The sequence below is a fragment of the Pseudophryne corroboree genome, chromosome 1 (assembly GCF_028390025.1).
Source record: "Pseudophryne corroboree isolate aPseCor3 chromosome 1, aPseCor3.hap2, whole genome shotgun sequence".
NCBI lineage: Eukaryota > Metazoa > Chordata > Amphibia > Anura > Myobatrachidae > Pseudophryne > Pseudophryne corroboree.
In genome coordinates this window covers 286,685,319-286,712,599 of record NC_086444.1, presented here as the reverse complement: position 1 = coordinate 286,712,599, position 27,281 = coordinate 286,685,319, and the positions used below count along the sequence as shown (strand labels likewise).

Sequence of the window (27,281 nt, the reverse complement as noted above, 5' to 3'; positions counted from 1 at the left end):
CACTAAAGCTGCGCTGGCCGGGAGCTACTCTTGAAGTGCAAAGGCATCGCCGCTGTGCGATGCCTTTGCACTTCTGCGAGGGGGGGCCAGACTGACATGCGGGGCGGGATAGCCCTGTGCTGGGCGTCCCCCCGCATGTCAGGGAGGAAGATCGTAGCTGTGCTAAATTTAGCACAGCTATGATCAACTCGGAATGACTCCCTATGACAGGTGAGGCAGTATACCCGCCTACCCTGACCGCACATCACTGATCAAAAGTCATCAAATTTCCAGCACCAAGCGTAAATCTGACTTTGCCAATTACCTCAATGCATGTCACTGGTTCTCCTAGTGTTTGTGTGGGTTTCTACTGGGTACTCAGGTTTCCTCCCACAGTCCAAAAATATACTGTTAGGTTAATTGGATTCAATTGTAAGCTCCACTGGAGCAAGGACTGGTGTGAATGGCAAAGCAGTCTCTTCAAAGCATTGCAGAATAGGAATGTGCAATACAGTACAAATAAATGATATTAATAAATATGTTTGAATACCCTGAAGTATTGTAAATCACTCAATAGATGCTAATGTAACTGTAATATTGCCAGTATGTTACAGCGCTAACATTATTACCGTATTAGCATACATGGGAGGGATAAAGATGTGTTTAGCAAATCATCATCATCAGTTCATAATCTGCCCCAGATGTGATACTGTATGCCACCTGACAGGCGCACATGCATATTTCTTGTGGTCACGATGGGACACATTTTACGTGAACATGTCCATACTGTACACTGGCTGAACTTACATGTCTCCTCCAACTCCCGTCCCCCTTACAGCAATGGATCATATCTCGGTCAGTATAGTTAAAGATGTGTAAAAATGTTGTTGCAAACGTGTAATAAAAAATAGCAATTTCTATTGAAAGAAAGGCGTAACTTGTGTTTGCTTCCAACTCTGCATGAGCCTCTGTATTAGCGGTATGCAGTCAGTATACCACTCATTGGGAACCCGGCTATCACAATACCGATGCCGGGATCCCGACTGGGGCACCATACCGTCACCGGTATACCGGCGAGGTAGGTGATTCCCCTTCTATGGGTGTCCACGACACCCATAGAGGGAAAATAGAACCTGTGGCCAGCGTAACTCGCCACCGAGCCCACAAGGGGCTTCAGTGCGCTTGCCCCCCTGCCGGCATTCCACCGCTTGGGATGCCAATGTAGGTATACCATACCGATCCCGTTATAGCAATGTGCAATAGTTACAGAGATCTAGTTATTCATTTTAGTCCTTTAGTCCTGGCGTAAAACAACTTTGGGAGTAGCTGTAGGGCTACTGTTGCTATGACTTTAGAGAAAGAAAGCCTTTATGCTGGTGTATACTGGGTTTTTCATTCATATCTTCAAATGATACAGTACATCTCCAGCAGACAAGTGAGCTTTAAAGGTTAGTTCCCTTGGTTCTTCTTCCCCTATTCAGGAGAATAGTATTTCATAGGTGGCCATAGCTGCAGTTTAGATACCCATTAACTTTATGATTACACGTCCACGAAACCTATGGGGGCTGATTTTGCGATTAAAAACAGAGCAATTGTAGCACATATCTCTATTATCTGCTGCAGTTCCCTGCATATACATTCAGGGAATACTTAATCTCCACAAGGAGGCCAATCAAAACAGGTGTTTTGGGGGGATATTATGCAAATACTTATTTTATAATTGTGCCCCTAAATGCTGTTTTAACCATATCACGGTAGAAAATGGATAACAGTGTTTGCAAGTCATGACATTATATAGTATGATGGAGTAAATGCAAATAACATTTAGTAGATTTGCTCTTGATTGGTAATATTTATCAATATTACATATATTTAGGCTATATTTGACAGTGTAGGGGCTTAAACCATCTAAAAAATTGGATTCAGTATCTATATCTCAGTTTTTGATTCTAGCATGTGCGTCAGCTGCAGCTCTTGGCATATTCCAACTACTCTTTCTACCAAGCCTGATGATAAGAACCTTGCAATCCAGATATAAGTAATACACAGCACTCCTATTTCTCCTGAACCACATCCTGTCAGTCCTTCCTAAACAGATAGCCAGAGTTTTAAGTAGTATCGTGAATGACTGACAGAAGGAAAAGATCTCCAGCAGATAAAGTGCAAATTGAAAACAATAGGCTAAATAAATGTATACAACACACTTCATTTACTAAAGTGATTTAAGGCATGGTACCATAGACGCCCATGTGGAAAGTAAGGAAGTGCTGTAAGGAGTGTCAAAGTATCCTATTATTTCAAGTTGTATTTGATCTGTTGGAATGTTTCACCTTAACTACAGCGCTCTCCACAATACTGCAAACTCAACCGCACTGGTTTGGCTGTGGATACTGAGTTTAGGTGATCCTGCACTGAAGTAGCAGAGGACTCTAACATCACAAGACTTTAAAGATTACCCCTGAACTGCAATGATTATTGCCGACAAATGAGGTACCGCTTCTTATCACCCTTTGAGGAAATCTTTCCATGGTGATTAACACCAGCTGGAGTGGCTATACCATATATAAATGGTAAGACATTAATACTGTAGATGTCCTTTTGTGCAAAGTTTCAGACATTACTCTCTGCAACAAAGATTAGATAAGAAGTTTATTTCACTTACTGACAAATATGTGACAGGTGACCAAGTGTCATTATTGTTTTAACTGCTAATTAAATGCCCATATCCTTGTCAATACTCTATTTTGATGTAATTATATTCTTGCAATGCATATTCATTTTCATGTAGCTGTAGCTGGCACACTGCAACAAGTCAAAGAGCGAAATACATCAAAGATCCATACCCATTTACCACTAGTTTACATGGAGCTGGATGACTCACGTTGCTAATTTTGTTCTTGGTAACAAAGAAAAAAAATGACAACAATCTGTGGCAAATAAAAAAACAAACCATGTTTTATTGGTAACTAAGCAAACAGGCTATTCTAGGTTCAATGTAAATGCACGATCTACTGAGTCTTCTACAGCATACATTAAATCTGAGCACCAGAAACTGAAGTCTAGAGAACATGGCATACACTATTCAGCATGCTATGTTATGTACAGTATCAGCATACACTATTCAGCATGCTATGTTATGTACAGTATCAGTATGTGTGTTTCCTGCTGTCACTTAGCTGAGCATAGTACTCATCTAAAAGGGAAATTTTTACAAAGAATGTAAGAAAGACAAGGAATGTGTCAACACTTTGCAAAGATTTTGTAGGTATCATGTGTCTAGGGCAAAATATTAACTCGCTAGTGTACTGTAAGCATTTAAGGCAAAATTTAACACAGTATAAAGTAAGGTATGTCAGCACTATTATCGATCTGCTTGAGTCTGCTTGCCACAACATTAAGAAAGTTACTTCTCAAAGTCATGCCAAGTGGCATTGACTTGTATGCAACTCATACATTTAAAGCATGTTAAGTCTTATATAAATAACAAGAATACATAGACTGCACCAATACCTGACTTACAAATGTTTACTCATGCCATGCAATTCATGTTCAAATGGTCCTAGAAAGGGCATAAGTATATCATTATATAATGTCATGGTTCTGCACTACTGCTTAGATTTTGCATGAATTTATCATTATGCCCTAAAAGCATTGTTCACATAGTAGTTTGAAGTACTGTATCATATGGTATTCTCAAAAGAGGTGCCACAGAGTGGATCTGGGTTTATTAAGGTATATGCTGTGTTCTGTACAATGATCTCAGAAAAAAAAAATAGTTATTTAAAAAAAAACAAAGAACAACAACAGCAATTCTCTGGTTGTATCAGTATCAAAGCTGAAACAGAAAAATCATTCTCAGTTATAGTTTACAATTGTCATTTGAACACTTCGGGAAGAGATAATGAACTTCCCAGGGAGTAAAGTTATTTTTCTATAATCTAAGAATGTGTAAGACTCTTCTGTCTGCACACCCCATGGGATTTGGATGACAACATGTTGAGAAAAACCCTCAAAGAGGCTGACAATGAAGGACCATCTAAACAGGTCTAGATTGATAATATAATACATGTGAAATAATTGTGTAGGTATCTCACGGTAGCATACATAGGATCTGCATTTTTAAACATTATTGTGAAGATTTCCAACAACCACTGAGCCACAGGTTGGAAATTATAAAGTAAATATCCAAAGAATTTTACATAACAGGTGTTTTTACAGTAGTTATCAAATGACTTCAGATACCTATACATCATAACAGATAACCTCAATATCCAGCATCCACTGTGGTCAACTTTGTTTTCATGCTATGTACAGAGCCCATAATGTTTATATTTCTACAATGATTGTCTAAGTTATGAATCAGAGTGCCGAACTAATTTGTACAATACTTTGTACATACTGTATATGCAAAGCTATTGAAAGGAATGTAAAGACCTATGTCATAAGTTATAGCAAACAACAGTTTGCAAACAGGCCCCATTGTGTAACACAAAAAAGTCATGCATTTAACGTTTTAGAAAAAGACTAATCTACATAGCGCTGTTTTCTCAATCTCTTCCACTTAAGTGTACTAGTAAGGGCTGGAGCACAAAATATAACAGAATCTTCTTTGCCCTAAAGTGGAATACAAGTTTTCAGTTAGTTACAGCAAAGTATGACTAAGGTTTTTAATGTTCAGTTCTGTTGTATGCAACATGTTTAACAATTACTTCCAATAAAATGTCATAATGGCACTGAGTCAGTTGTACCAATACAATGTAATGGTGCTTTATGGAAAGGAGATGATACAGTAGTAGTCATCATGTTCCAACTTCTTAAAATACCATTTAAAATATAAGAAACATTACCTTCACAAAACACCTGGAGGTATGCTGATGCCAAGTTCACCAAAAGTACTTCAGGCTGTCTTATGGCCACAATTATATATATCTTTAGATTGTGGGTCATGAACCAAGACAAGTGCATTAGCTCGCATACGCGATCATTTTTATACATCTTACAGGCAAATTAAATAAACTATTGTGTGAAATGCTTCACTTTGTGTTCTCTGTAAAGTGTAATATGTCTAAGAATACTGGAAAATACATAAGTCATTATAAGTCTTAGCAAGGGTATATCCTACAATACATAGCTATTCATCATGACACAAGATAGTGTAGGAACTAGGAGCAGATGGCAGCCCGCAGCCTGGAAATAGATTACGTACCCGGCGTGTGCTGTGCTCCCCTCGGCAGCCTGGGCATACTGTACTGTATCTCCGGGAAGCGCTCGGATCCAGCGAGATTCCCTCCAGCACCTTGGAGAGCGCTCAGTAACTGAGGAAATGTACTAAGCGCTCCGCCCGCACGCTGGAGCTGTCTGTTCAGCACTGAGCACAGAGCACTTTATACACCAGGGTGATTCTCTGCCTCCTTCACTGGAAATCCCTGCCACTTGCTCCTGTTATATATACCTCTTGCGCCTGCTCTTTGCATACAAATGGACTATCACGCACTCATATAACATCATTCAAGTGGCTATGTTCTGTATATTTCGCCGTAAAACTATTCCCTTATTATGAAGTATCTAAAAGATTGACTTGAATCTTCTCTATAACCTCTACAGGTCAACCTTACACCTTACACCTCTCTGCTGATTCCGACCTATACTAGAACTAATATATCGTACAATACAGGTGTTATGCGTGTGTGACTTTATTGTCTTCTTTGCTAACTAGTAGTGTTTCTTATGTCACACAATTTAGATCACACATGAGCAATTTTTGTCTTTCCGTCCATTGTGGAACTAAAAACCCTAAGGTTCTGGGGCTTGTACTTTTATAACAACCTGACAGCCACACTAACCCGCCCATGATATAAGATAATTATTATTACACTGTTAGTATGGTCTCGTGTAGATTGGGAAGCCAACTTGTGCATGTCTGTCTTCTGATTCATTTTACAAGGCATGTACACATTGTCACTGTATACCCAATGTTCCTTCCCTAACTGCACAGCTAACAGTCTATTCGTGCACAGCGTTGTCATAGGCGCCGAGAGCATTCAACAGTTTCTGCGAGTCAGGAGTACAGTAAGCAGCACTACCGACACAGAGATTCCCTCACATCCATCCCATTACTGATTAATCCTGATCTACCGTACTATGGTTTTGTTAAGAATGCATTACTGAAACGCTTATGGGGTATGATCATTATAATAGCGTCTGTTGAGTAAATGTTGTTATTAACACCACATGTTTTCTTTCCTTCCAGCTGTGTATTATTGAGGAACTATTGATCTTTCAGAACGTTTTTTTTTTTACCAGTATAGACAATGCAGATTCCGTCCAGAATTTCCACACCACCCTATTTAACTGTTATAAATGATGCAGTAACCACCATTTGGACTGTGCAGTGATTCTGTAAATACTATAGACACTAAATACAACATATATTCATATTTGCTTCTTCATGGTTATAGTTTGAAACAAACTTCCCCATATGTGTAGAAAGACATGCCAGGTTCACTGAGACTAATGAAGAACACATACAGGGTCACTATTCTCATTACTGACAATACGCTTTTACCTGCGCTTTATGTCTTTAGTTGCGCATCGTATACAGCTGTGTGACTATGCTATTCAGAATTGTCCATTAGACAAGCCAATACATACACACTTCCTTACTCTCTCTCTCTCTCTCTCTCTCTCTCTCTCTCTCTCGTTCTCTCTCTCTCTCTCTCATTGAGAGATCAGAGATTTGTAGGGATAGATATGGATATGAGTAATATAATGTTATTCCTGTTGTACAATTGTGAATGGGGTTTCTAATGGTTACTAAACTAAACATAAGACGGATTCACAGTCAGCCCTGTCTTTCTTATCAATCACACACTGAACATAAGGGTTGTCATACTTTAGCACATCCTTAGAAAATCATTAGCATACCCTCTGCTTTACAGTGTGCCAGATTGAAGATTGCCTGCCAGTATTTAACTGTGTTCGTCTTCGTGCATACCCACAAACACGCAATTGGATAGCTAAACATAGAACACGCTATGGATACAAGCGACATAATACAACTACGAGTCAAATGATAGCCAGGTAATTGTTTCTTGATTTCTCAGATTTAGTTATTTTACCTGCACAGAGTAGAGGTCAGTAAGCCATTCCCAGTGCCCTGCCATCTCCTGTAACAGTGTATTTTCCCTACTAAGTGAATGTGGGGAGCAGAGGAGGTTTTCAGCCAGCTAAAGAAATGTAACGTGTAGTAGAGAAGGTAAAAAGACAGATGCAAGGAATACACCAAAAGTGATATAGCCTATCCTATCCACTGTACCATAACTCTTTCCTGTGCCACTGCGTAGCCTAAACCTTTATATTGTTTTCACACAATTTCACCCAGAGAACATAAGTGCAGTCATCACGTAGGCTTAAACATCTGTGCTGCCAGGCATTATTCAATACTATTGGAGAGGGATCTGGATTTTCATCATTTTAATAAATACTGTGATCCCCTGACGAGGCTCTAGCTGTCAGTGCCCCAACATCTAGGCAGCGTAGAGTGGCACTGCCACCTCTCCCGTACACGTGTATAAGGTGACATGAACCACACACAATCATAGATTACATAATATAGACTATACTGCCAGAGACATAGAAATACATTTTACTATGTCAAGTTCCACCACATTACAGAACTGTGTAAAACAATATTCTGGTTTGACGACTTGACCAATGAGTTAAAGCTCTTGGTTTGTTCCTATGCTCCGTAGTAAAGAGAGAACACACCTATGTAAGTCAGATGTTTCCTAATTGTCCTCTTCTATTTTCCCAGTGACTGTTATTAGCATATAAAGTGGATGCAGTGCAGCATGTTTTTATAATGAACACCGTATTCTGTTATCAGCCGTCTTTAGCCCTGCAAGGCTGGTCACTCTCACAATTGTGCCCTGGGGAAAATTACTCAGGTGTAAACCAACAACTATCCGCACCACCGCTGTATTTACATAACAAATGCACGTAATGTATCACCATTGCTCAGAGTGGTATTGGAATGCGGCAGAGTACCCCTTCAGGTTTGTAAAGTCAAGAAGCTCAGTTGAAATGTAGAGTCACGTATTTCTACACTTCCTAGGTCACACCTGTACACCCCCTCCCCCCAATCAATATAAAATCTGGCACACTTACCTGTGCTGGGACGTATTGTTACCGTTATAGATGCCTTCGGAGATGTAAATCATACTTGTGCAACACAAAACAAGTGATAGTAGAGGTACTCACCTCCAACAAGCTTCCCTTTCCCTTCTCTGGAAAGAGTTTTTAATGTCTGTTCTCTTCTTGAGTAGGAACAATGGGGGATACAAGTAAACGTCTTTCCCACCCCTTTCCTTCCTCCCTCCCTCCTATTTACTCTCCACCCTTCTCCCACTCCAAATAGGAGATGGAAATGCTCTATAAATATGTAGGGAGCCAACAGATGAAGTCTGAACTCAGACAGGGTGGTGTGGAGAAAGCCATTGCTTAATGTACCTCCTTTATCCTATCATCATTGAAACGAATTAACTTTGACATCCAACCAGAGTTTTATGGGTGTGGAGTGAAACGAAACAGTCCTCATTAACTTAGAGAACCAGCAGACAAGAAAATGCATACATCTGTTATATAACGTAATTCCCCTACATCTCAACAAGCAAAATATCTGTGGGCAATTAGGGACCTATTAAGAATAAGACCAAAGGAATGATTTTATTTTTCTTTCATGCCATTGTGTGGTTTACCTGTTGACAATCCTCTACTTTTACTCCTAGTGCTAATGAGTCTGGAAAGGATCTGCTGAAACACTCATTAAGCTAAGATGTCTTGCTTGGAAATGAAATAATTGAAATAGTCAGACAGTCAGCGATTCCTCTTGAAGATGAAACAGAAGCCAGGTGGGCAGTGCAGCCCTCTGTGATGTGCCACATACTGTACCAGAACATGGATTATCATCACACATTAAGAAGATGACACTTAATGTGTAGGAGCTGTATTGCCCAGTGTTCAGTGTAATCCACACATGTAGTGGAAAATATTCTTGGATGCACATGATCTGCAGTGTAAACAGTGTCTTGTTATTACTCCTTGTTTGAACATATTTCACTGGATGCATCCCACATGAACAGACCCCACGGGGGCTGAGGAACAAGAAAGTCTGTCTGCGCTCTGTTATTCTAGAGCTTTCCAAAATCCAATTATCTTCAACTGTAATTGACGCCTAACCTCTACAATTTATAACTGCGCTTTAATAGTTAATACATAGTAGATATGACTAACTTGCTGACTTATGGTTGCCATTCTGCCATTGTGTTGATAGTGTTTTGCTCTTTACAGGCATATGAGTTTGTGAATCAATCTGCAAAGTAAAAACCTCATAAGGTACACCTAGGGCTCTATTCAGCAAACAAATTTATACTTAAATTATTGGAACATTGGGTTTCTGCATAATATAACTATCCCCACTACTTAGAAAAGGGTTAATGGAGAAGATAACGCAATGATCTACTCCTTTAGTATCCAGCTCCTACAATATCACTGTAAGGAGCAAGCCATTACTCTCTATAGCGCAAATGTAAAAAAAATGTGTAAAAGCTTTTTTATATAACGCCATCTCAGAATGGCGTTATATAAAGAAAAATCTAATTTTATGCCAAACCCGCATGGACAGAAAGATGTCATATAATAAGTCCCTGCAGCCGGCAAAAGCACCTCCCACTCTCCACTTGCCAGTGTTCCTGGTAGTGTAATTACACAGTACGTAATATATATATATGCAATAGACAGTGGCAGATTTTACCTATAGGATGCAGGACTGCAGCCCCCCAGGTAATATCTGTCACCCAGCTCAGTGTCAGTGGAGCCAGATGCAGTCTGTGACTGAACTGGCTTCACTGTGACTGGCAGCAGCTTCCTATTGGAAATCCTACCTGTCATTCACAGACACACAAGGCAGTCCCATTGGGAGGTGTTTCCTCCCTCCGGGACTGCCAGAGCAGGCTGTGATTAGCAGAGATATGGCTGCGATTAGCAAGAGAGCTGGCTTCCTGTGCCTGGTTGTCAGCCCAGTCTGGGTCTGGCTTGTATGAGCTGCAGGCGATGCAGTCAATAGAAGCCGGGGGTGTGCGCCTGTCAGCTGTATTGCATAGGCGCCGGGACACGGGACTCTCTCTCTCAGGCATAAGTAGTGGCAACCCCCCTACCTGAAAAAGGTAGGAACTGGCGCTGGTAATAGAAATACCACTCTTGTGGATGTGATTGCAGTCCGATATATGCACGCCTTGGTGTGTGTTGTGACGAGGCCCAAGGCGTGTGTTTATCAGAGCTCAACCGCACACTCAAGAGTGGTATATCTATCTTATGAAATGGTCCCTGGTGTGGCAAAATAGTTCTATGTGGAGATAATATAGAGTGAAACAGATGTTTGCTGTTTCTGAAGTGGCACTTGAATAGAACATCATTGTACACGTCATGTGTGATGAGGTCTGATGTGACATCATTTGAGTTATGTGGTAAATTTGACATTTTGTGAGCTTTTTCTCTCAGAAATATCAGTCAGAATGAGGCAGTGATGTGCTGTTTCCCTGTGAACAGTGGGGGTAATTCAGAGTTGATCGCAGCAGCAAATTTGTTAGCAGTTGGGCAAAACCATGTGCACTGCAGGTGTGGCAGATATAACATGTGCAGAGAGGGTTAGATTTAGGTGGGTTGTGTTCAAACTGAAATCTAAATTGCAGTTTAAAAATAAAGCAGCCAGTATTTACCCTGCACAGAAACAACATAACCCACCCAAATCTAACTCCCTTGGCCAGAGGCGGAACTACCGCCAGTGCAAGCAGTGCGTTGCACTGGGGCCCGCCTCTGTCCAGGGGCCCAAGCATGTAATGAGTCAAATTGACTCATTACATGCCGCTGTGCGCTGCGGGCAACCGCTGCCCGCAGCGCACAGCCGCCCACAGGGGAGAGGAGCAGCGGCACGGACGGGGGAAGGAGGAGGAGGGAGGTGGAGGAGGGAGCCGCAGCAGCGCTTTGTTACTGGTGGAGGCGCTGCTGCTGCTGCCCCTCTGCTTCACTATAGGCTGTCTTCCGAGAACAGCCTATAGTGAAGCAGAGGGGCAGCAGCAGCAGCGCCTCCACCAATGACACAGCGCTGCTGCGGCTCCCTCCTCCACCTCCCTCCTCCTCATTCTCTACTGCCCGGGAATCGTCTGACGCTGCACCGAGGAGCCTGAGCCAGCGGAGAGGGTAAGTATAATTCTTCTTTCTGTCTTTCCTCTTTCTCTTTTTCTTTCTTTCCTACAAAATAGGGGGACTGTGTGCCGCAATGTGTAAAAACGGGGAATCTGCCTGCCGCAATGTGTAAAAATGGAGAATCTGCCTGCCGCTATGTGTAAAAATGGGGAATCTGCTTGCCGCAATGTGTAAAAACGGGGAATCTGCCTGCCGCAATGTGTAAAAACGGGGAATCTGCCTACCGCAATGTGTAAAAATGGGGAATCTGCCTGCCGTAATGTGTAAAAACGGGGAATCTGCCTGCCGCAATGTGTAAAAATGGGGAATCTGCCTGCCGTAATGTGTAAAAACGGGGAATCTGCCTGCTGCTATGTGTAAAAATGGGGAATCTGCCTGCCGCAATGTGTAAAAAGGGGGAATCTGCCTGCCGCAATGTGTAAAAAGGGGGAATCTGCCTGCCGCAGTGTGTAAAAATGGGGAATCTGCCTGCCGTAATGTGTAAAAACGGGGAATCTGCCTGCCGCTATGTGTAAAAATGGGGAATCTGCCTGCCGCAATGTGTAAAAAGGGGGAGTCTGCCTGCCGCAATGTGTAAAAAGGGGGAATCTGCCTGCCGCTATGTGTAAAAATGGTGAATCTGCCTGCCATAATGTGTAAAAACGGGGAATCTGCCTGCCGCTATGTGTAAAAATGGGGAATCTGCCTGCCGCAATGTGTAAAAAGGGGGAATCTGCCTGCCGCAATGTGTAAAAATGGGGAATCTGCCTGCCGCTATGTGTAAAAATGGGGAATCTGCCTGCCGCAATGTGTAAAAAGGGGGAATCTGCTTGCCGCAATGTGTAAAAAGGGGGAATCTGCCTACCGCTATGTGTAACAAGGACATGCTGTCTGCCGCAATGTGTAAAAAGGGGGAATCTGCCTGCCGTAATGTGTAACAAGGGCACGCTGTCTGCCGTTATGTGAAAAAAGTGTACGCTGTCTGCCGCTATGTTTAACAAGGGCACGCTGTCTGCCGTTATGTGAAAAATTATGTATAACAAGGGCACGCTGTCTGCCATTATGTGTAAAAAGGGGACGCTGTCTGCCGTTATGTGCAAAAAGTGCACGCTGTCTGCCGTTATGTGTAAAAAGGGCACGCTGTCTGCCGTTATGTGTAAAAAAGGGGGACGCTGTCTGCCGTAATGTGTAAAAAGGGGACGCTGTCTGCTGTAATGTGTAAAAAGAGGAATCTGTCCGCCGTAAGGTGTAAAAGGGTCTCTACCTGGTGTAGTGGTGCTACTGTGCGGCGTAATTTGAATAATGGAGACTACTGTGCACCGTTTTATGAATTGGTATTATTTTGTGGCCACACCCCTTCCCCACGAAGCCACGCCACTATGTATTTTTGCGCGCGCCTATGGCGCGCACAGCCCCTGTTTTGCATGCAGGGGTGGGGCTCCAATGCCGTTTCTTGCACACAGTGCTAAAATATCTAGTTACGGCACTGTTGCTAGGTATCCTCTTCCCTGAGCAGGTTCCCCTCACCAGATCCTTTCCAGGGGTGAGGGGGTGGACTTGGATGGGATGGGGGGGGGGGCAAGCCATTTTGTCGCACATGGGCCCACCGCGCGCTGGTTCCGCCACTGCCCTTGGCAAATGTTATATCTGCCCTCCCCTGCAGTGTACATGGTTTTGCCCAATTGCTAACAAATTTGCTGCTGCGATCAACTCTGAATTACCCCCCATGTGCACTGCAGGTGTGGCAGATATAACATTTGCAGAGAGAGTTAGATTTGGGTGGGTTATATTGTTTCTGTGCATGGTAAATACTGTCTGCTTTATTTTTACACTGCAATTTAGTTTTCAGTTTGAACACACCCCACCCAAATCTAACTCTCTCAGCACATGTCATATCTGCCACTCCTGCAGTGCACATGGGCCCTCATTCCGAGTTTTTTCGCTCGCTAGCTGCTTTTAGCAGCATTGCACACACTAAGCCGCCGCCCTCTGGGAGTGTATCTTAGCATAGCAGAATTGCGAACGAAAGATTAGCAGAATTGCAAATAGAGGGGGTCATTCCGAGTTGTTCGCTCGCAAGCGGATTTTAGCAGATTTGCTCATGCTAAGCCGCCGCCTACTGGGAGTGAATCTTAGCATCTTAAAATTGCGAACGATGTATTCGCAATATTGCGATTACACACCTTGTAGCAGTTTCTGAGTAGCTTCAGACTTACTCGGCATCTGCGATCAGTTCAGTGCTTGTCGTTCCTGGTTTGACGTCACAAACACACCCAGCGTTCGCCCAGACACTCCCCCGTTTCTCCGGCCACTCCTGCGTTTTTTCCGGAAACGGTAGCGTTTTTTCCCACACGCCCATAAAACGGCCTGTTTCCGCCCAGTAACACCCATTTCCTGTCAATCACATTACGATCGCCAGAACGATGAAAAAGCCGTGAGTAAAAATCCTAACTGCATAGCAAATTTACTTGGCGCAGTCGCAGTGCGGACATTGCGCATGCGCATTAAGCGGAAAATCGCTGCGATGCGAAGATTTTTACAGAGCGAACAACTCGGAATGACCCCCAGAAATTTCTTAGCAGTTTCTGAGTAGCTCGAGACTTACTCTGCCACTGCGATCAGTTCAGTCAGTTTCGTTCCTGGTTTGACATCACAAACACACCCAGCGTTCGCCCAGACACTCCCCCGTTTCTTCAGACACTCCCGTGTTTTCCCCAGAAACGCCAGCGTTTTTCGCACACGCCCAGAAAACGGCAAGTTTCCGCCCAGAAACACCCACTTCCTGTCAATCACAGTACGATCACCAGAACGATGAAAAAACCTCGTTATGCCGTGAGTAAAATACCTAACTTTTGTGTAAAATAACTAAGCGCATGCGCTCTGCGAACCTTGCGCATGCGCAGTGAGCGACTAATCGCAATATAGCGAAAATCAGCAATGAGCGAACAACTCGGAATGACCCCCATGGTTTTGCCCAACTGCTAACAAATTTGCTGCTGTGATCAACTCTAAATTAGGCCCAGTGTCTCTGAGAGCTGGTACTGTTTACAATTGTGAAGTGATACAGCTGTGGCTTTGTGATTAGATTCAATTTACAGCTGGAAGTAGATCAGGCCTGAGGTGTGTGGTCATTGGGAAATAATGTGTCTAATCATGTTGGTGAAATCTGCCTCAACATACAGGTACACCACTGATAATCCGACACCCTCCGTTCTGGCACTGCGCCTGATTATCAATTTTGCCGGAGTATCAGTGGTATTGGCGACGGAGGTGTTGGCGGCATCCTGACCCCCCCTCCACCCGTTAGCAGCCTGACCCGCCGCCGCAGCCTAACTACCTGTCCGCAGCCCGACTCTCTCCCCCATCCACCCCCTGCAGCCTAACTAAGGTTCCTTCTGCCTATTTAAACCCTCCCGCAGCCTATCTAAGCCCTCCCGAATCTTAACTACCACCCACCGCCTAACTTCCCCCGGCACCTAATGTGTCCGGATTAAAAGAGGTGCCAGTTTATCAGGTGCCGGAAAGTCAAGGGTCTACCTGTACCTCACCATTATATATATATATATATATATATATATATATATATTCACCAGAGTTCGGGCGGCACTCAGAGACTTTCACAACTCGGAACAGAATAGTGAACAAGCCCCGCAGGGCTGCTTTAATGTGATGTTTCGGGGCAAAGATCCCCTTCCTCAGACAAGCAAAACAAACCAAAAACAGTCCCCCCGTCGCACCGGAAGTAGCGTCACCCGTTCGGCCCCAGTCGCCATGGCAACAACACTCACCCTTTCAGCGTGTTCTCCGGCACACATGGAAGCCGTCCTGTAGTAGCGCTTCCGGTCGCGGGTTCCCCGGCACTGTTCTGATGATTCACTGTTGTGATTTACAGGGTGTCACCATGGTAACCGTGGCCGGACTGGTGACGTCATTCCTAGTGCCGGGGAACCCGCGACCGGAAGCGCTACTACAGGACGGCTTCCATGTGTGCCGGGGAACACGCTGACAGGGTGAGTGTTGTTGCCATGGCGACTGGGGCCGAACGGGTGACGCTACTTCCGGTGCAACGGGGGGACCCACGGCCGGAAGCGCCGCTGCAGAACGGCGTCCACGTGTGCCTGGGGACACACTGGATGAAGGAGGGTAAGACACTGTTTGGCACCTATATATTGCACTGTTTTTGGTTTGTTTTGCTTGTCTGAGGAAGGGGATCTTTGCCCCGAAACGTCACATTAAAGCAGCCCTGCGGGGCTTGTTCACTATTCTGTTCCGAGTTGTGAAAGTCTCTGAGTGCCGCCCAAACTCTGGTGAATATATGCAGCAGATATCGGTCTGATGGGAAGGCACCTGAGCAGGTGAAACATAAGACCGGAGTGCCAGGGTCTATTTTTGGATGCTATATACACTGCTCAAAAAAATAAAGGGAACACTAAAATAACACATCCTAGATCTGAATGAATGAAATATTCTTATTAAATACTTTGTTCTTTACATAGTTGAATGTGCGGACAACAAAATCACACAAAAATTATCAATGGAAATCAAATTTATTAACCCATGGAGGTCTGGATTTGGAGTCACACTTAAAATGAAAGTGGAAAAACACACTACAGGCTGATCCAACTTTGATGTAATGTCCTTAAAACAAGTCAAAATGAGGCTCAGTAGTGTGTGTGGCCTCCACGTGCCTGTATGACCTCCCTACAACAAACACAAGTGGCTCAGGTAGTGCAGCTTATCCAGGATGGCACATTAATGCGAGCTGTGGCAAGAAGGTTTGCTGTGTCTGTCAGCGTAGTGTCCAGAGCATGGAGGCGCTACCAGGAGACAGGCCAGTACATCAGAAGACGTGGAGGAGAACGTAGGAGGGCAACAACCCAGCAGCAGGACCGCTACCTCCGCCTTTGTGCAAGGAGGAACAGGAGGAGCACTGCCAGAGCCCTGCAAAATGACCTCCAGCAAGCCACAAATGTGCATGTGTCTACTCAAACGATCAGAAACAGACTCCATGAGGGTGGTATGAGGGCCCGACGTCCACAGGTGGGGGTTGTGCATACAGCCCAACACCGTCCAGGATGTTTGGCATTTGCCAGAGAACACCAAGATTGGCAAATTCGCCACTGGCGCCCTGTGCTCTTCACAGATGAAAGCAGGTTCTCACTGAGCACATGTGACAGACGTGACAGAGTCTGGAGACGCCAAGGAGAACATTCTGCTGCCTGCAACATCCTCCAGCATGACCGGTTTGGCAGTGGGTCAGTAATGGTGTGGGGTGGCATTTCTTTGGGGGGCCACACAGCCCTCCATGTGCTCGCCAGAGGTAGCCTGACTGCCATTAGGTACCGAGATGAGATCCTCAGACCCCTTGTGAGACTATATGCTGGTGCGGTTGGCCCTGGGTTCCTCCTAATGCAAGACAATGCTAGACCTCATGTGGCTGGAGTGTGTCAGCAGTTCCTGCAAGACGAAGGCATTGATGCTATGGCCTGGCCCGCCCGTTCCCCAGACCTGAATCCAATTGAGCACATCTGGGACATCATGTCTCGCTCCATCCACCAACGCCACGTTGCACCACAGACTGTCCAGGAGTTGGCGGATGCTTTAGTCCAGGTCTGGGAGGAGATCCCTCAGGAGACCATCCGCCACCTCATCAGGAGCATGCCCAGGCATTGTACGGAGGTCATACAGGCACGTGGAGGCCACACACACACTACTGAGCCTCATTTTGACTTGTTTTAAGGACATTACATCAAAGTTGGATCAGCCTGTAGTGTGTTTTTCCACTTTCATTTTGAGTGTGACTCCAAATCCAGACCTCCATGGGTTAATAAATTTGATTTCCATTGATAATTTTTGTGTGATTTTGTTGTCAGCACATTCAACTATGTAAAGAACAAAGTATTTCATAAGAATATTTCATTCATTCAGATCTAGGATGTGTTATTTTAGTGTTCCCTTTATTTTTTTGAGCAGTGTATATATATATATATATATATATATATATATATAGTATGTGTCATGGGGACTGTATGTTACTGCTTAGCAATGCTAGGAGCATAAGGGCTTTTCACATAGAAGAAACTCAGCAAAGATGCTCTTCAATATTTACAAGTATTTTTTTATGCTATCTGGAAAATGGTGCTTGAATCGTTGTACATGTGCAGATGGGGGGGGAAAAAATCAACTTTAATGAAGTACATTTGTGCATGTGTAGTTTTGCAGCTTACACTAAATGCTGCGTGCCTTAAATCCTGCTTACTCAAAATGTTGCTTGTCTTAAATGTTGCTTATGCTGTATGTTGCTAGCCTTAAATGCTGCTTACGTTTAATGTTGCTTGCACTAAATGCTGCTTATGATAAATGTGGCTTGCAATGAATGATGCCTGCTGCTTACACTAAATGTTACTGCCACTAAATGCTGCTTACACTTAAGGGCATATGTATCAATGTTGGGTTTTAGACCAGATGACTATAATTTCTTATCGCTGCTATACACTGCAATAACAAATTATGTACGCCTAAGTGTATCAAAATCCACATCTATGAACAAGGGCTCCGGAACAAAAGGAGCCAGGCTTGGACTGGCCCACAGGGGTACAGGGGAGACCACCAGTGGGCCCCACTGCCTGGGGGCCCACCTCCTGCTCTAAGGATCAGGTTCCAGACTGTGCACTTGAATTATACATCATACATATGTTACCTTATACTGGACTATGGTGTATTTTCTACAGTGCATTGCTGTTATTAATCTGGTACATTATCATGCATGCAGCAGCTGAATTTACTGTATATATTTATGAATGGGCCCAGACGTTGCACTCTCTAATGATTAGTCAAACCAATGAGGTGGCAGGCCACACCCCCTCTGCAGATTGACCACACCCCCTAACATGGGCCCCTACCACTGCATCCCCCCGGGGGGCCCTACATGCCCCAGTCCGACACTGAAAGGAGCCCATCCCTGCAATGTGTTAGAAATGAAATGATTACATTATTAGTGGTCACTTCATTTCTATAGGTTTATCTATCATTCAATATTTGTAAAATATCCCCCCAAAATACCCAGGTTTACATTAGATGCAATCCCGGCGTTCAGGAGACTGATGCCGGAATCCCGTCAGCCGTCATTTTGCCGAAGGATGGCATCCCGACACCCACCCCTAATTCCCACTTGGTTGGTGGGTCCACGCCACCAACCGAGTGGGAATAAAACCTGTGGCGAGCACCAGGCCTGCAGCGTGGTGAGCACAGTGAGCCGGCAAGAGGACTCGCTGCCCTTATTCCAGCAGATGGGATGCCGCTGTTGGGGTACTGACAGCTGGCATTCCGTCAACTGGTATATCATACAGGACCCATTGGATACCTACAAATATTAAACTTTACCCGAATGTACTAAATGTCTCCGATATCTGCTGTGGTCCCTTCATTTCTGACTGCAGACCCTATAGATTTCTATGGGGGCTGAAAGCGGTCAGATACCAAGCTCCAGCAGCTAACATCATCTAAAAATGGTGTTAGGGCATACATATGATGTATATTATGACCGACACTGGCATCATGAAGCAAGGAATCCCGACAGAGGTCGGGTAGGTATTTGTTCCCTCCCCCACTACCTCCCTAACCCTCCCCTCTCGCAGCCTAACCATAGCCCTCCCTGGTGGAGCCTAAACCTTACCCCCCCTCTCCTCATCCTAACCCTCCCCCGCCAGCCTAAACCTATCCCTCCCGCGACTTACCAATGATGAGTCCCGGCAGACCTCGATTGAGATTCCGGCGTTCGGGGATCCCGGTGCAGGCATTCTGAGCAGTGTTGGGATTCCGGCATCTGTAGTCCGACTGCCGGGATGATGAACACCGGTATCCTGAACAGATCCCAGTGTTAACCACTGTAGTCTATGAACTAAGTAGTGCACAGTAGCGCTGCGGGGTCCCAATATAGAAGTGAAGTGACGCTAATGCCATCACTGCACTTTACTAATACATTGCATCACAGGGAGGGGCTCCCATGTGCCAAGATGTGTTTTTTGATACATTCATGTAGGACATCATTTATTATTGCTATAAATAGTGATGATAACAGATTATAAATTGATACATATTTCCCAATATCGGGACCCCCAGTGCTACTATGCATGAGTGATCTGCTGACCATTCAGGGGTGTATGTTCATAATAAGTGCCTGGAGGCAAAATAGAAGGTAGTGCCCCCCTAGTGGTTCTGACTTGCACATGTGCTGATGTCTGGAGGCAAAGGAGGAAATAACTACTTTTTCATGGTCACTGGGATTGGCTTCTATTGGAGGCTCTGTCCCAGCTACTCACCAATGGTACATTTGGAAGAATAAAGATTCCTAATTGCCGCTAATTGCAGTGATAAGAAATCTTTATTTTTGGGTGATGGCTGCAGTTCAAATGATAATAAATAGTTCTAAAAGATTTAAGAGTCTATTTACTAAGCCTTGGATGGAGATAAAGTCGCTGGAGATAAAGTACCAGCCAATCGGATCCTAACTGTAATTTTTCAGACGCAGCTTGTGGCATGACAGTTAGGAGCTGATTAGCTGGTACTTTATCTCCAGCGACTTTATCTCCAAGGCTTAGTAAATAGACCCCTTAAATTTTTAACAATTAATGCACTTCTTAAAGATAACTTCTGCTCTCCTTTCTTTCATCATATAAGACACAACAGCATTCGCACATTCCACGACTCTTCAGTTCAAGGGGGCTCCAAACAAATGGGGCTTGTGAGCAAAGACAACAGTCAGCAGTGACTGTAGCAAATCACTATGAACTGAGTGGAGAGACATCGGTCCTAGTTCAGCAGCCCCCTCGATCTTTCCTTCTTGGTGCCCCCTTTACAGCTTGAGCCCGGTGCTAGTGCTTCCACTGTCTCTGTAAGTTACACCACTGTGACCAATCATGTGCAGCGCCCATTGCCAGGGAGGGTTCCAGAGGAACCCTCTCTTGGTAATTTCTGCAAAATGTAGTCTATAAGCTCCAGCAGCTGGCACTCACATGACGGGTCAAAACTGGCTGCGGTCAGGAATGGAGGGAATGCGGTCCCTTCTTGCCACATTCAGGTGATATTTAATATTAGTGGGTATCCACCGAAAATGGGGGATATGCCGCATATACTGAATAATAAATAGGACTAAATAGTACTATTTGCAGGTTTTTTTTGTTACTCAACTGTTGGGGTAGGAAAACTGGTTTGTGTGACTATGTCCATTTCCATAGGAGAAGCGAAAATGCAGCATAAAAAAGACTAAACACCTGTTCCGTAGGGCAGTGTTTAATAACTATAGCAGTAACAAATACAAATTAATGGAGACTTGACCTGGAGGTTATAGAATTCATAAAGGCAAGTATTCTATTAATACTTTCCGTGTATTAACAATTAAACAGTGCACATAAAAATTGGCATTTAAATTACTTGTGAAATTGGCAAGAGAGTGTCCGATTGCATCAGATGCTGCCAAATGTCAGTGTTCTGACAAGGACACCACAGAATTCAATCGCTTCTGTTTTCTACTGGAGGATTTATACAGCTGGAACCAGAGGAGCATTTTGTTCACAATCACTATACTATGCTAAATGTTTTCAAATATTAAGAACATGGCAGTGGAAGAGGACATAAATAACCAAGCTATAGATTCTTATTACCATAAATAGGAATGACAACTGATGGGGTAAGAGTGAATATGTAAAACCACACTTCAACCATACTGAAAATAAAAAATAAATGTTGTGAATGTAGCTTGTGACAGAGTTTAAAAAGAAGCGTAAACATAAAATAGCCAATGAGCCTTTTACACGTCTAGAAAATAGATTCCTTTTTTAAACACATGGGTGACCACACATTTCCTGGGGGATAAGGTCGCTAGGTCGACAGTCACTAGGTCGACCACTATTGGTTAACATGCAGTAGGTCGACAGGGTTGCTAGGTCGACATGGTCTATAGGTCGATATGTGATAGGTCGACATGAAAAAAGGTTGACATGAGTTTTTCACAATTGTTTTCATTTTTTCAACTTTTTCATACTTTACGATCCATGTGGACTACAATTGGGAACGGTAACCTGTGCCGAGCGCAGTGAGGCACCTTGCCCGAAGCATGGCGAGCGAAGCGAACCATGTGAGGGGACACGGTGCACTAATTGAGGTTCCCGGTCACTCTACAAAAAAAACAACACCAAAAAAAATGAAAAATACTCATGTCGACCTTTTTTCATGTCGAACTATAAACCATGTTGACCTAGCAACCCTGTCGGCCTAATGCATGTCGACCAATAGTGGTCAACCTAATGACTGTTGACCTAAGAGTGGTCGACCCAATGACCCATACCCTCTTCCTGGTCCACTGAAATGCATTGTAGCAACAAAGAAGCCACAGGCATTGTTACATACGTTTGTATAGTTTGATATGACCTGAGCTCGTTTTGTAATTCCCTTTGTACTGTAGTTCATTTTGTTTGCTGGGAAATCCATGATCTTGGTAAAACTACTCTCTTAGCTGTAGAGTACAGTATTCTCATTGGTGATGTGATTTGCTGTTTTTGTGTCTTACAATAAAAGCTTTTATCTTTGGATGTATCTCACATTTGGAGGGGGTCCCACGTGTGCAGCTATAGCTGTCACTGTCTGTGACACCCACTCTTGATGCCACCAGACACTTTCCATCAGCACACTGCATGGAAAAGTCAAGAATCAATCTTTTGCTCCCCACACTTCATTCTACAGTTATATGGGGTCACCTACAGTCTGATTAAAGTTTATTTCATCTTGTCAATGCCTATTCACTATCAGTAACAAGGTAACAAGATATATCACAATGGCATCATTATTAATAATCTACCATTACATTACAAATAGCCCAGGAATTCATTGCTCTGACTTTTGTGACACACAGAAAGCCAATGTATCACTGTTATTAATATACTAGAATATTTACTCTATGGTTCTTGCACTCTAATACCCTAACGTTACAGTTCTATGGGCACTTATTCTATTCTGACCTACAGTATACAACCATATACAGTAGACTAGTACAGTATGTATTATTATGGTTCATTTCTTTTCTATATACAGTATGGAACACAATAATGATATATAAACCAGGATTTGCTAAATTATTGTAATATAAATATGATGCTTCAGTATTAATATTATTATGGCTCATAATATTGTTCACCAATATTGGCCAAAGGCTGGCTGGCTACACTAAGCAACAGAGGAGAAGCACAAACACATGTAGGGAAATTTACTAAGCTCCCGATTTTGAGCGAGATGGTGTTTTTTCTTCAAAGTGTCATCTCGGGAATTTACTAAACTCAAATCACGGCAGTGATGAGGGCATTCGTATTTTTTTGGAAGGCAAAGAAAAAAATTACGAATGAATACACCATCGGTCAAATACGCCTGTAATTTGGTAGAACTCGGTAATTTACTAAAAAGTGTAATTCACAAACACTGCCGGCAATAGCCAAACACTGCCGTGAAAAAATACAAATCGTAAAAAAGTGCTAAAATAAAACAAACCTGCTTTTTTTTACCGTGTTCTGATAGGCATGCACGGATCCATGAGATCCGTGCATGTTTATCAGTGGGAAGGGGTGGGAAAGTGTTAAATTTGTTGAAAAAAAATGCGTAGGGTCCCCCCTCCTAAGCAAAACCAGCCTCGGGCTCTTTGAGCCGGTCCTGGTTGAAAAAATGTGGGGAAAAAAATGACAGGGGTTCCCCCATATTTAATCAACCAGCACCGGGCTCTGCACCTGGTCCTGGTTCCAAAAATACGGGGGACAAAAAGCGTAGGGGTCCCCCGTATTTCTGAAACCAGCACCGGGCTCCACTAGCCGGATACATAATGCCACAGCCGGGGGACACTTTTATATTGGTCCCTGCGGCCCTGGCATTACATACCCAACTAGTCACCCCTGGCCGGGGTACCCTGGAGGAGTGGGAACCCCTTAAATCAAGGGGTCCCCCCTCCAGCCACCCAAGGGCCAGGGGTGAAGCCCGAGGCTGTCCCCCCCATCCAAGGGCGGCGGATGGGGGGCTGATAGCCTTTTTGTCAAAATGTGAATATTGTTTTTTGTAGCAGTACTACAAGTCCCAGCAAGCCTCCCCGCAAGCTGGTACTTGGAGAACCACAAGTACCAGCATCCGGAGGAAAACCGGGCCCGCTGGTACCTGTAGTACTACTACTAAAAGAAATACCCCAATAAAAACAGGAGACACACACCTTGAAAGAAAAAGTTTATTACATGCATCCACACCTCCAAACATACATACTTACCTATGTTCACACGAGGGTCGGTCCTCTTCTCCATGTAGAATCCATGGGGTACCTGTGGGAAAAATTATACTCACATAATCCAGTGTAGATCGGTCCTCTTCTGTTCTTTTTGTAATCCACGTACTTTGTAAAATAAAAAAACGGACACCCGACCACGCACTGAAAGGGGCCCCATGTTTTCACATGGGACCCCTTTCCCCGACTGCCAGGAACCCCCCCTGACTTCTGTCTAAGAGGGTTCCTTCAGCCAATCAGGGAGCGCCACGTCGTGGCACCCTCCTGATTGGCTGTGTGCTCCTGTAGTGTCTGTCAGGCAGCACACGGCAGTGATACAATGTAGCGCCTATGCGCTCCATTGTAACCAATGGTGGAAACTTTGTGGTCAGCGGTTGACCGAAAGTAACCTCACCGCTGACCACAAAGTTCCCACCATTGGTTACAATGGAGCGCATAGGTGCTACATTGTATTACTGCCGTGTGCTGCCTGACAGACACTACAGGAGCACACAGCCAATCAGGAGGGTGCCACGACGTGGCGCTTCCTGATTGGCTGAAGGAACCCTCTTAGACAGAAGTCAGGGGGGGGGTTCCTGGCAGTCGGGGAAAGGGGTCCCATGTGAAAACATGGGGCCCCTTTCAGTGCGTGGTTGGGTGTCCGCTTTTTTATTTTGCAAAGTACGTGGATTACAAAAAGAACAGAAGAGGACCGATCTACACTGGATTATGTGAGTATAATTTTGGATTCTACATGGAGAAGAGGACCGACCCTCGTGTGAACATAGGTAAGTATGTATGTTTGGAGGTGTGGATGTATGTAATAAACTTTTACTTTCAAGGTGTGTGTCTCCTGTTTTTATTGGGGTATTTTTTTAGTAGTAGTACTACAAGTACCAGCGGGCCCGGTTTTCCTCCGCATGCTGGTACTTGTGGTTCTCCAAGTACCAGCTTGCGGGGGAGGCTTGCTGGGACTTGTAGTACTGCTACTAAAAACAATATTCACATTTTGACAAAAAGGCTATCAGCTCCCCATCCGCCGCCCTTGGATGGGGGGGACAGCCTCGGGCTTCACCCCTGGCCCTTGGGTGGCTGGAGGGGGGGACCCCTTGATTTAAGGGGTTCCCACTCCTCCAGGGTACCCCGGCCAGGGGTGACTAGTTGGGTATGTAATGCCAGGGCCGCAGGGACCAATATAAAAGTGTCCCCTGGCTGTGGCATTATGTATCTGGCTAGTGGAGCCCGGTGCTGGTTTCAAAAATACGGGGGACCCCAACGCTTTTTGTCCCCCGTATTTTTGGAACCAGGACCAGGCGCAGAGCCCGGTGCTGGTTGATTAAATATGAGGGACCCCTGTCACTTTTTCCCCCATATTTTTTCAACCAGGACCGGCTCAAAGAGCCCAAGGCTGGTTTTGCTTAGGAGGGGGGACCCTACGCATTTTTTGTTTTGTTTTTTAACAATGTTTTATTTTTGATGAAAGGTGCACAATGAAGCCCAGCACGGATCTCACGGATCCGGCCGAGATTCATTGTGTTAAAGTCGGCAGTGTTTTACAATTCACTCCCGTAAAACACTGCCAAAAAATACGAATGACATCGACATCGGTAAATACGAAAATGCAGAATACGACAGCTTAGTAAATTAGTCGTAATAAATTCAAAAAGTTGCAAATTTACACTTTCGATGTCATTCGTGTTTGAACTTTAACATCATTCGGAAAAATACGAATTTTAGTAAATTTACCCCCTGGTAGGTATTTCTGTTTAAAAATGTGTTGCAAATAAAGGGGGTCATTCCGAGTTGATCGCTAGCTGAATTTGTTCACAGCGCAGCGATCAGGCTAAAAACGGGCAGTTCTGCGCATGCGTATGCAGCGCAATGCACACGCGCAACGTACGGGCACAACGTACGATGCAGTTTTGCACAGGTTCTAGCGATGTATTTCAGTCGCACTGCTTGCCGCAGAGTGATTGACATGAAGTGGGCGTTTCTGGGTGGCAACTGACCGTTTTCAGGGAGTGTGCAGAAAAACGCAGGCATGCCAGGAAAAATGCAGGCGTGGCTGGGTGAACGCTGGGCGGGTTTGTTACGTTAAATCCGGAACTGAATAGTCTGAAGTGATCGCAAGCGCTGAGTAGGTTTTGAGCTACAGTACCATTCGCACTACTGCTAAGCTAAAATACACTCCCAGTGGGCGGCGGCATAGCGTTTGCACGGCTTATAAAACTAGCTAGCGAGCAATCAACTCGGAATGACCCCCAATGTACAGTGCAATTGTACACTGTCATTTATTGTACCAGGAAAAGATTTTTCTTCAAAACCTGGCGAAAATCCTGCTCGCCAGTAAGGGTCTTCTCTAGGATGCCACTGCCAGAGGCCTAATGCTGACAGCAAAGGGTAAAAGGGATATATGCAGGTCTGGCTAGCATCCGAGTATGCGCATATTAATTTTCCCTGCAAGGTATCAAGCAAAGTCTCTCTGGCTATACTGGTCCCCCATTGTAACATAAGGATATCCATTAGAGCAGGGGTGACCAACCAGTCAGAGACAAAGAGCCAGAAAAGATCCATAGTAAAGGTCAAGAGCCACTGTCATGCGCGTGCCGGAGCCGCGGGCGCAAAATTGGGGGCTTGGCCTAGTTGTCACAAAGCCACACCCCATTTTGTGCGCACACCTTTCGGTATGACATTTGTAGGAGTATGTCCTTGTGTCATAACCCCATTTTTAGTCATGTTGTACAGTGCCACATACATATAATGCCCCAGTACAGTGCCACATACATATAAAAATGCCAAAAAATGGGTGCTTTCACAGTGCCAAATACAGATACCCCCCTCCACAGTGCCAGATACACATATGTCCACACAGTGCCAGATAAATATATGCCCCCAGTGTCAGATACACATGCCCCCACATTACCAGATACACATGCCCCCGCAGTGCCAGATACATATATGCCCCACAGTGCCAAATACATATATTCCGCACAGTGCCAAATACATGTATGCCCCCACAGTGCCAAATACATGTATGCTCTCACAGTGCCAAATACATGTATGCCCCCACAGTGCCAAATACATGTATGCCCCCACAGTGCCAAATACATATATGCCCCACAGTGCCAAATACATATATGCCCCACAGTGCCAAATACATATATGCCCCACAGTGCCAGATATGCCCCTAGTGCAGATTCACATGTCATTACAGTGCCAGATATGCCCCCAATGCCAGATACACATGCCCCCACAGTGCCAGATATGCCCCCAGTGCCAGATACACATGTTTCCAGAGTGCCATATACACATGCCCCCACTGTGCCAGATATGCCCCCAGTGCCAGATGCACATTTCCTTACAGTGCCAGATATGCCCCCAGTGCCAGATACACATTTCCTTACAGTGCCAGATATGCCCCCAGTGCCAGATACACATTTCCTTACAGTGCCAGATATGCCCCCAGTGCCAGATACACATTTCCTTACAGTGCCAGATATGCCCCCAGTGCCAGATACACATGTCCCCACAGTGCCATCTATGCCCCCTGTGCCAGATACACATGTCCCCACAGTGCCAGCTATGCCCCCAGTGCCAGATACACATGCCCCCACAGTGCCAGATATGCCCCCAGTGCAGATACACATGTCCCCAAAGTGCCAGCTATGCATGTCCTTACAGTGCCAGCTATGCCCCCAGTGCCAGCTATGCACCAGTGCCAGCTATGCCCCCAGTGCCAGATACACATGTCCCCACAGTGCCAACTATGCAC

General features: G+C 44.6%; 1 protein-coding gene across 5 annotated transcripts in view; it reads right to left on the bottom strand.

The window, feature by feature from the left end:
- The window catches only part of NOS1 (nitric oxide synthase 1), a 460,601-nt gene that overhangs the window by 196,572 nt on the left and 236,748 nt on the right, over positions 1–27,281 (bottom strand). For 2 of the 5 annotated variants that reach the window (XM_063964336.1, XM_063964331.1), the window contains exon 1: positions 8,239–8,433. The exons of 2 other annotated variants lie outside the window; for them this stretch is intronic. The gene's annotated coding sequence lies outside the window, so the exon portion shown is untranslated. Of the gene's footprint in view, positions 1–5,185; positions 5,336–8,238; positions 8,434–27,281 lie in introns of those variants that run through there. One more of the 5 variants, XM_063964334.1, reaches the window with a different exon arrangement.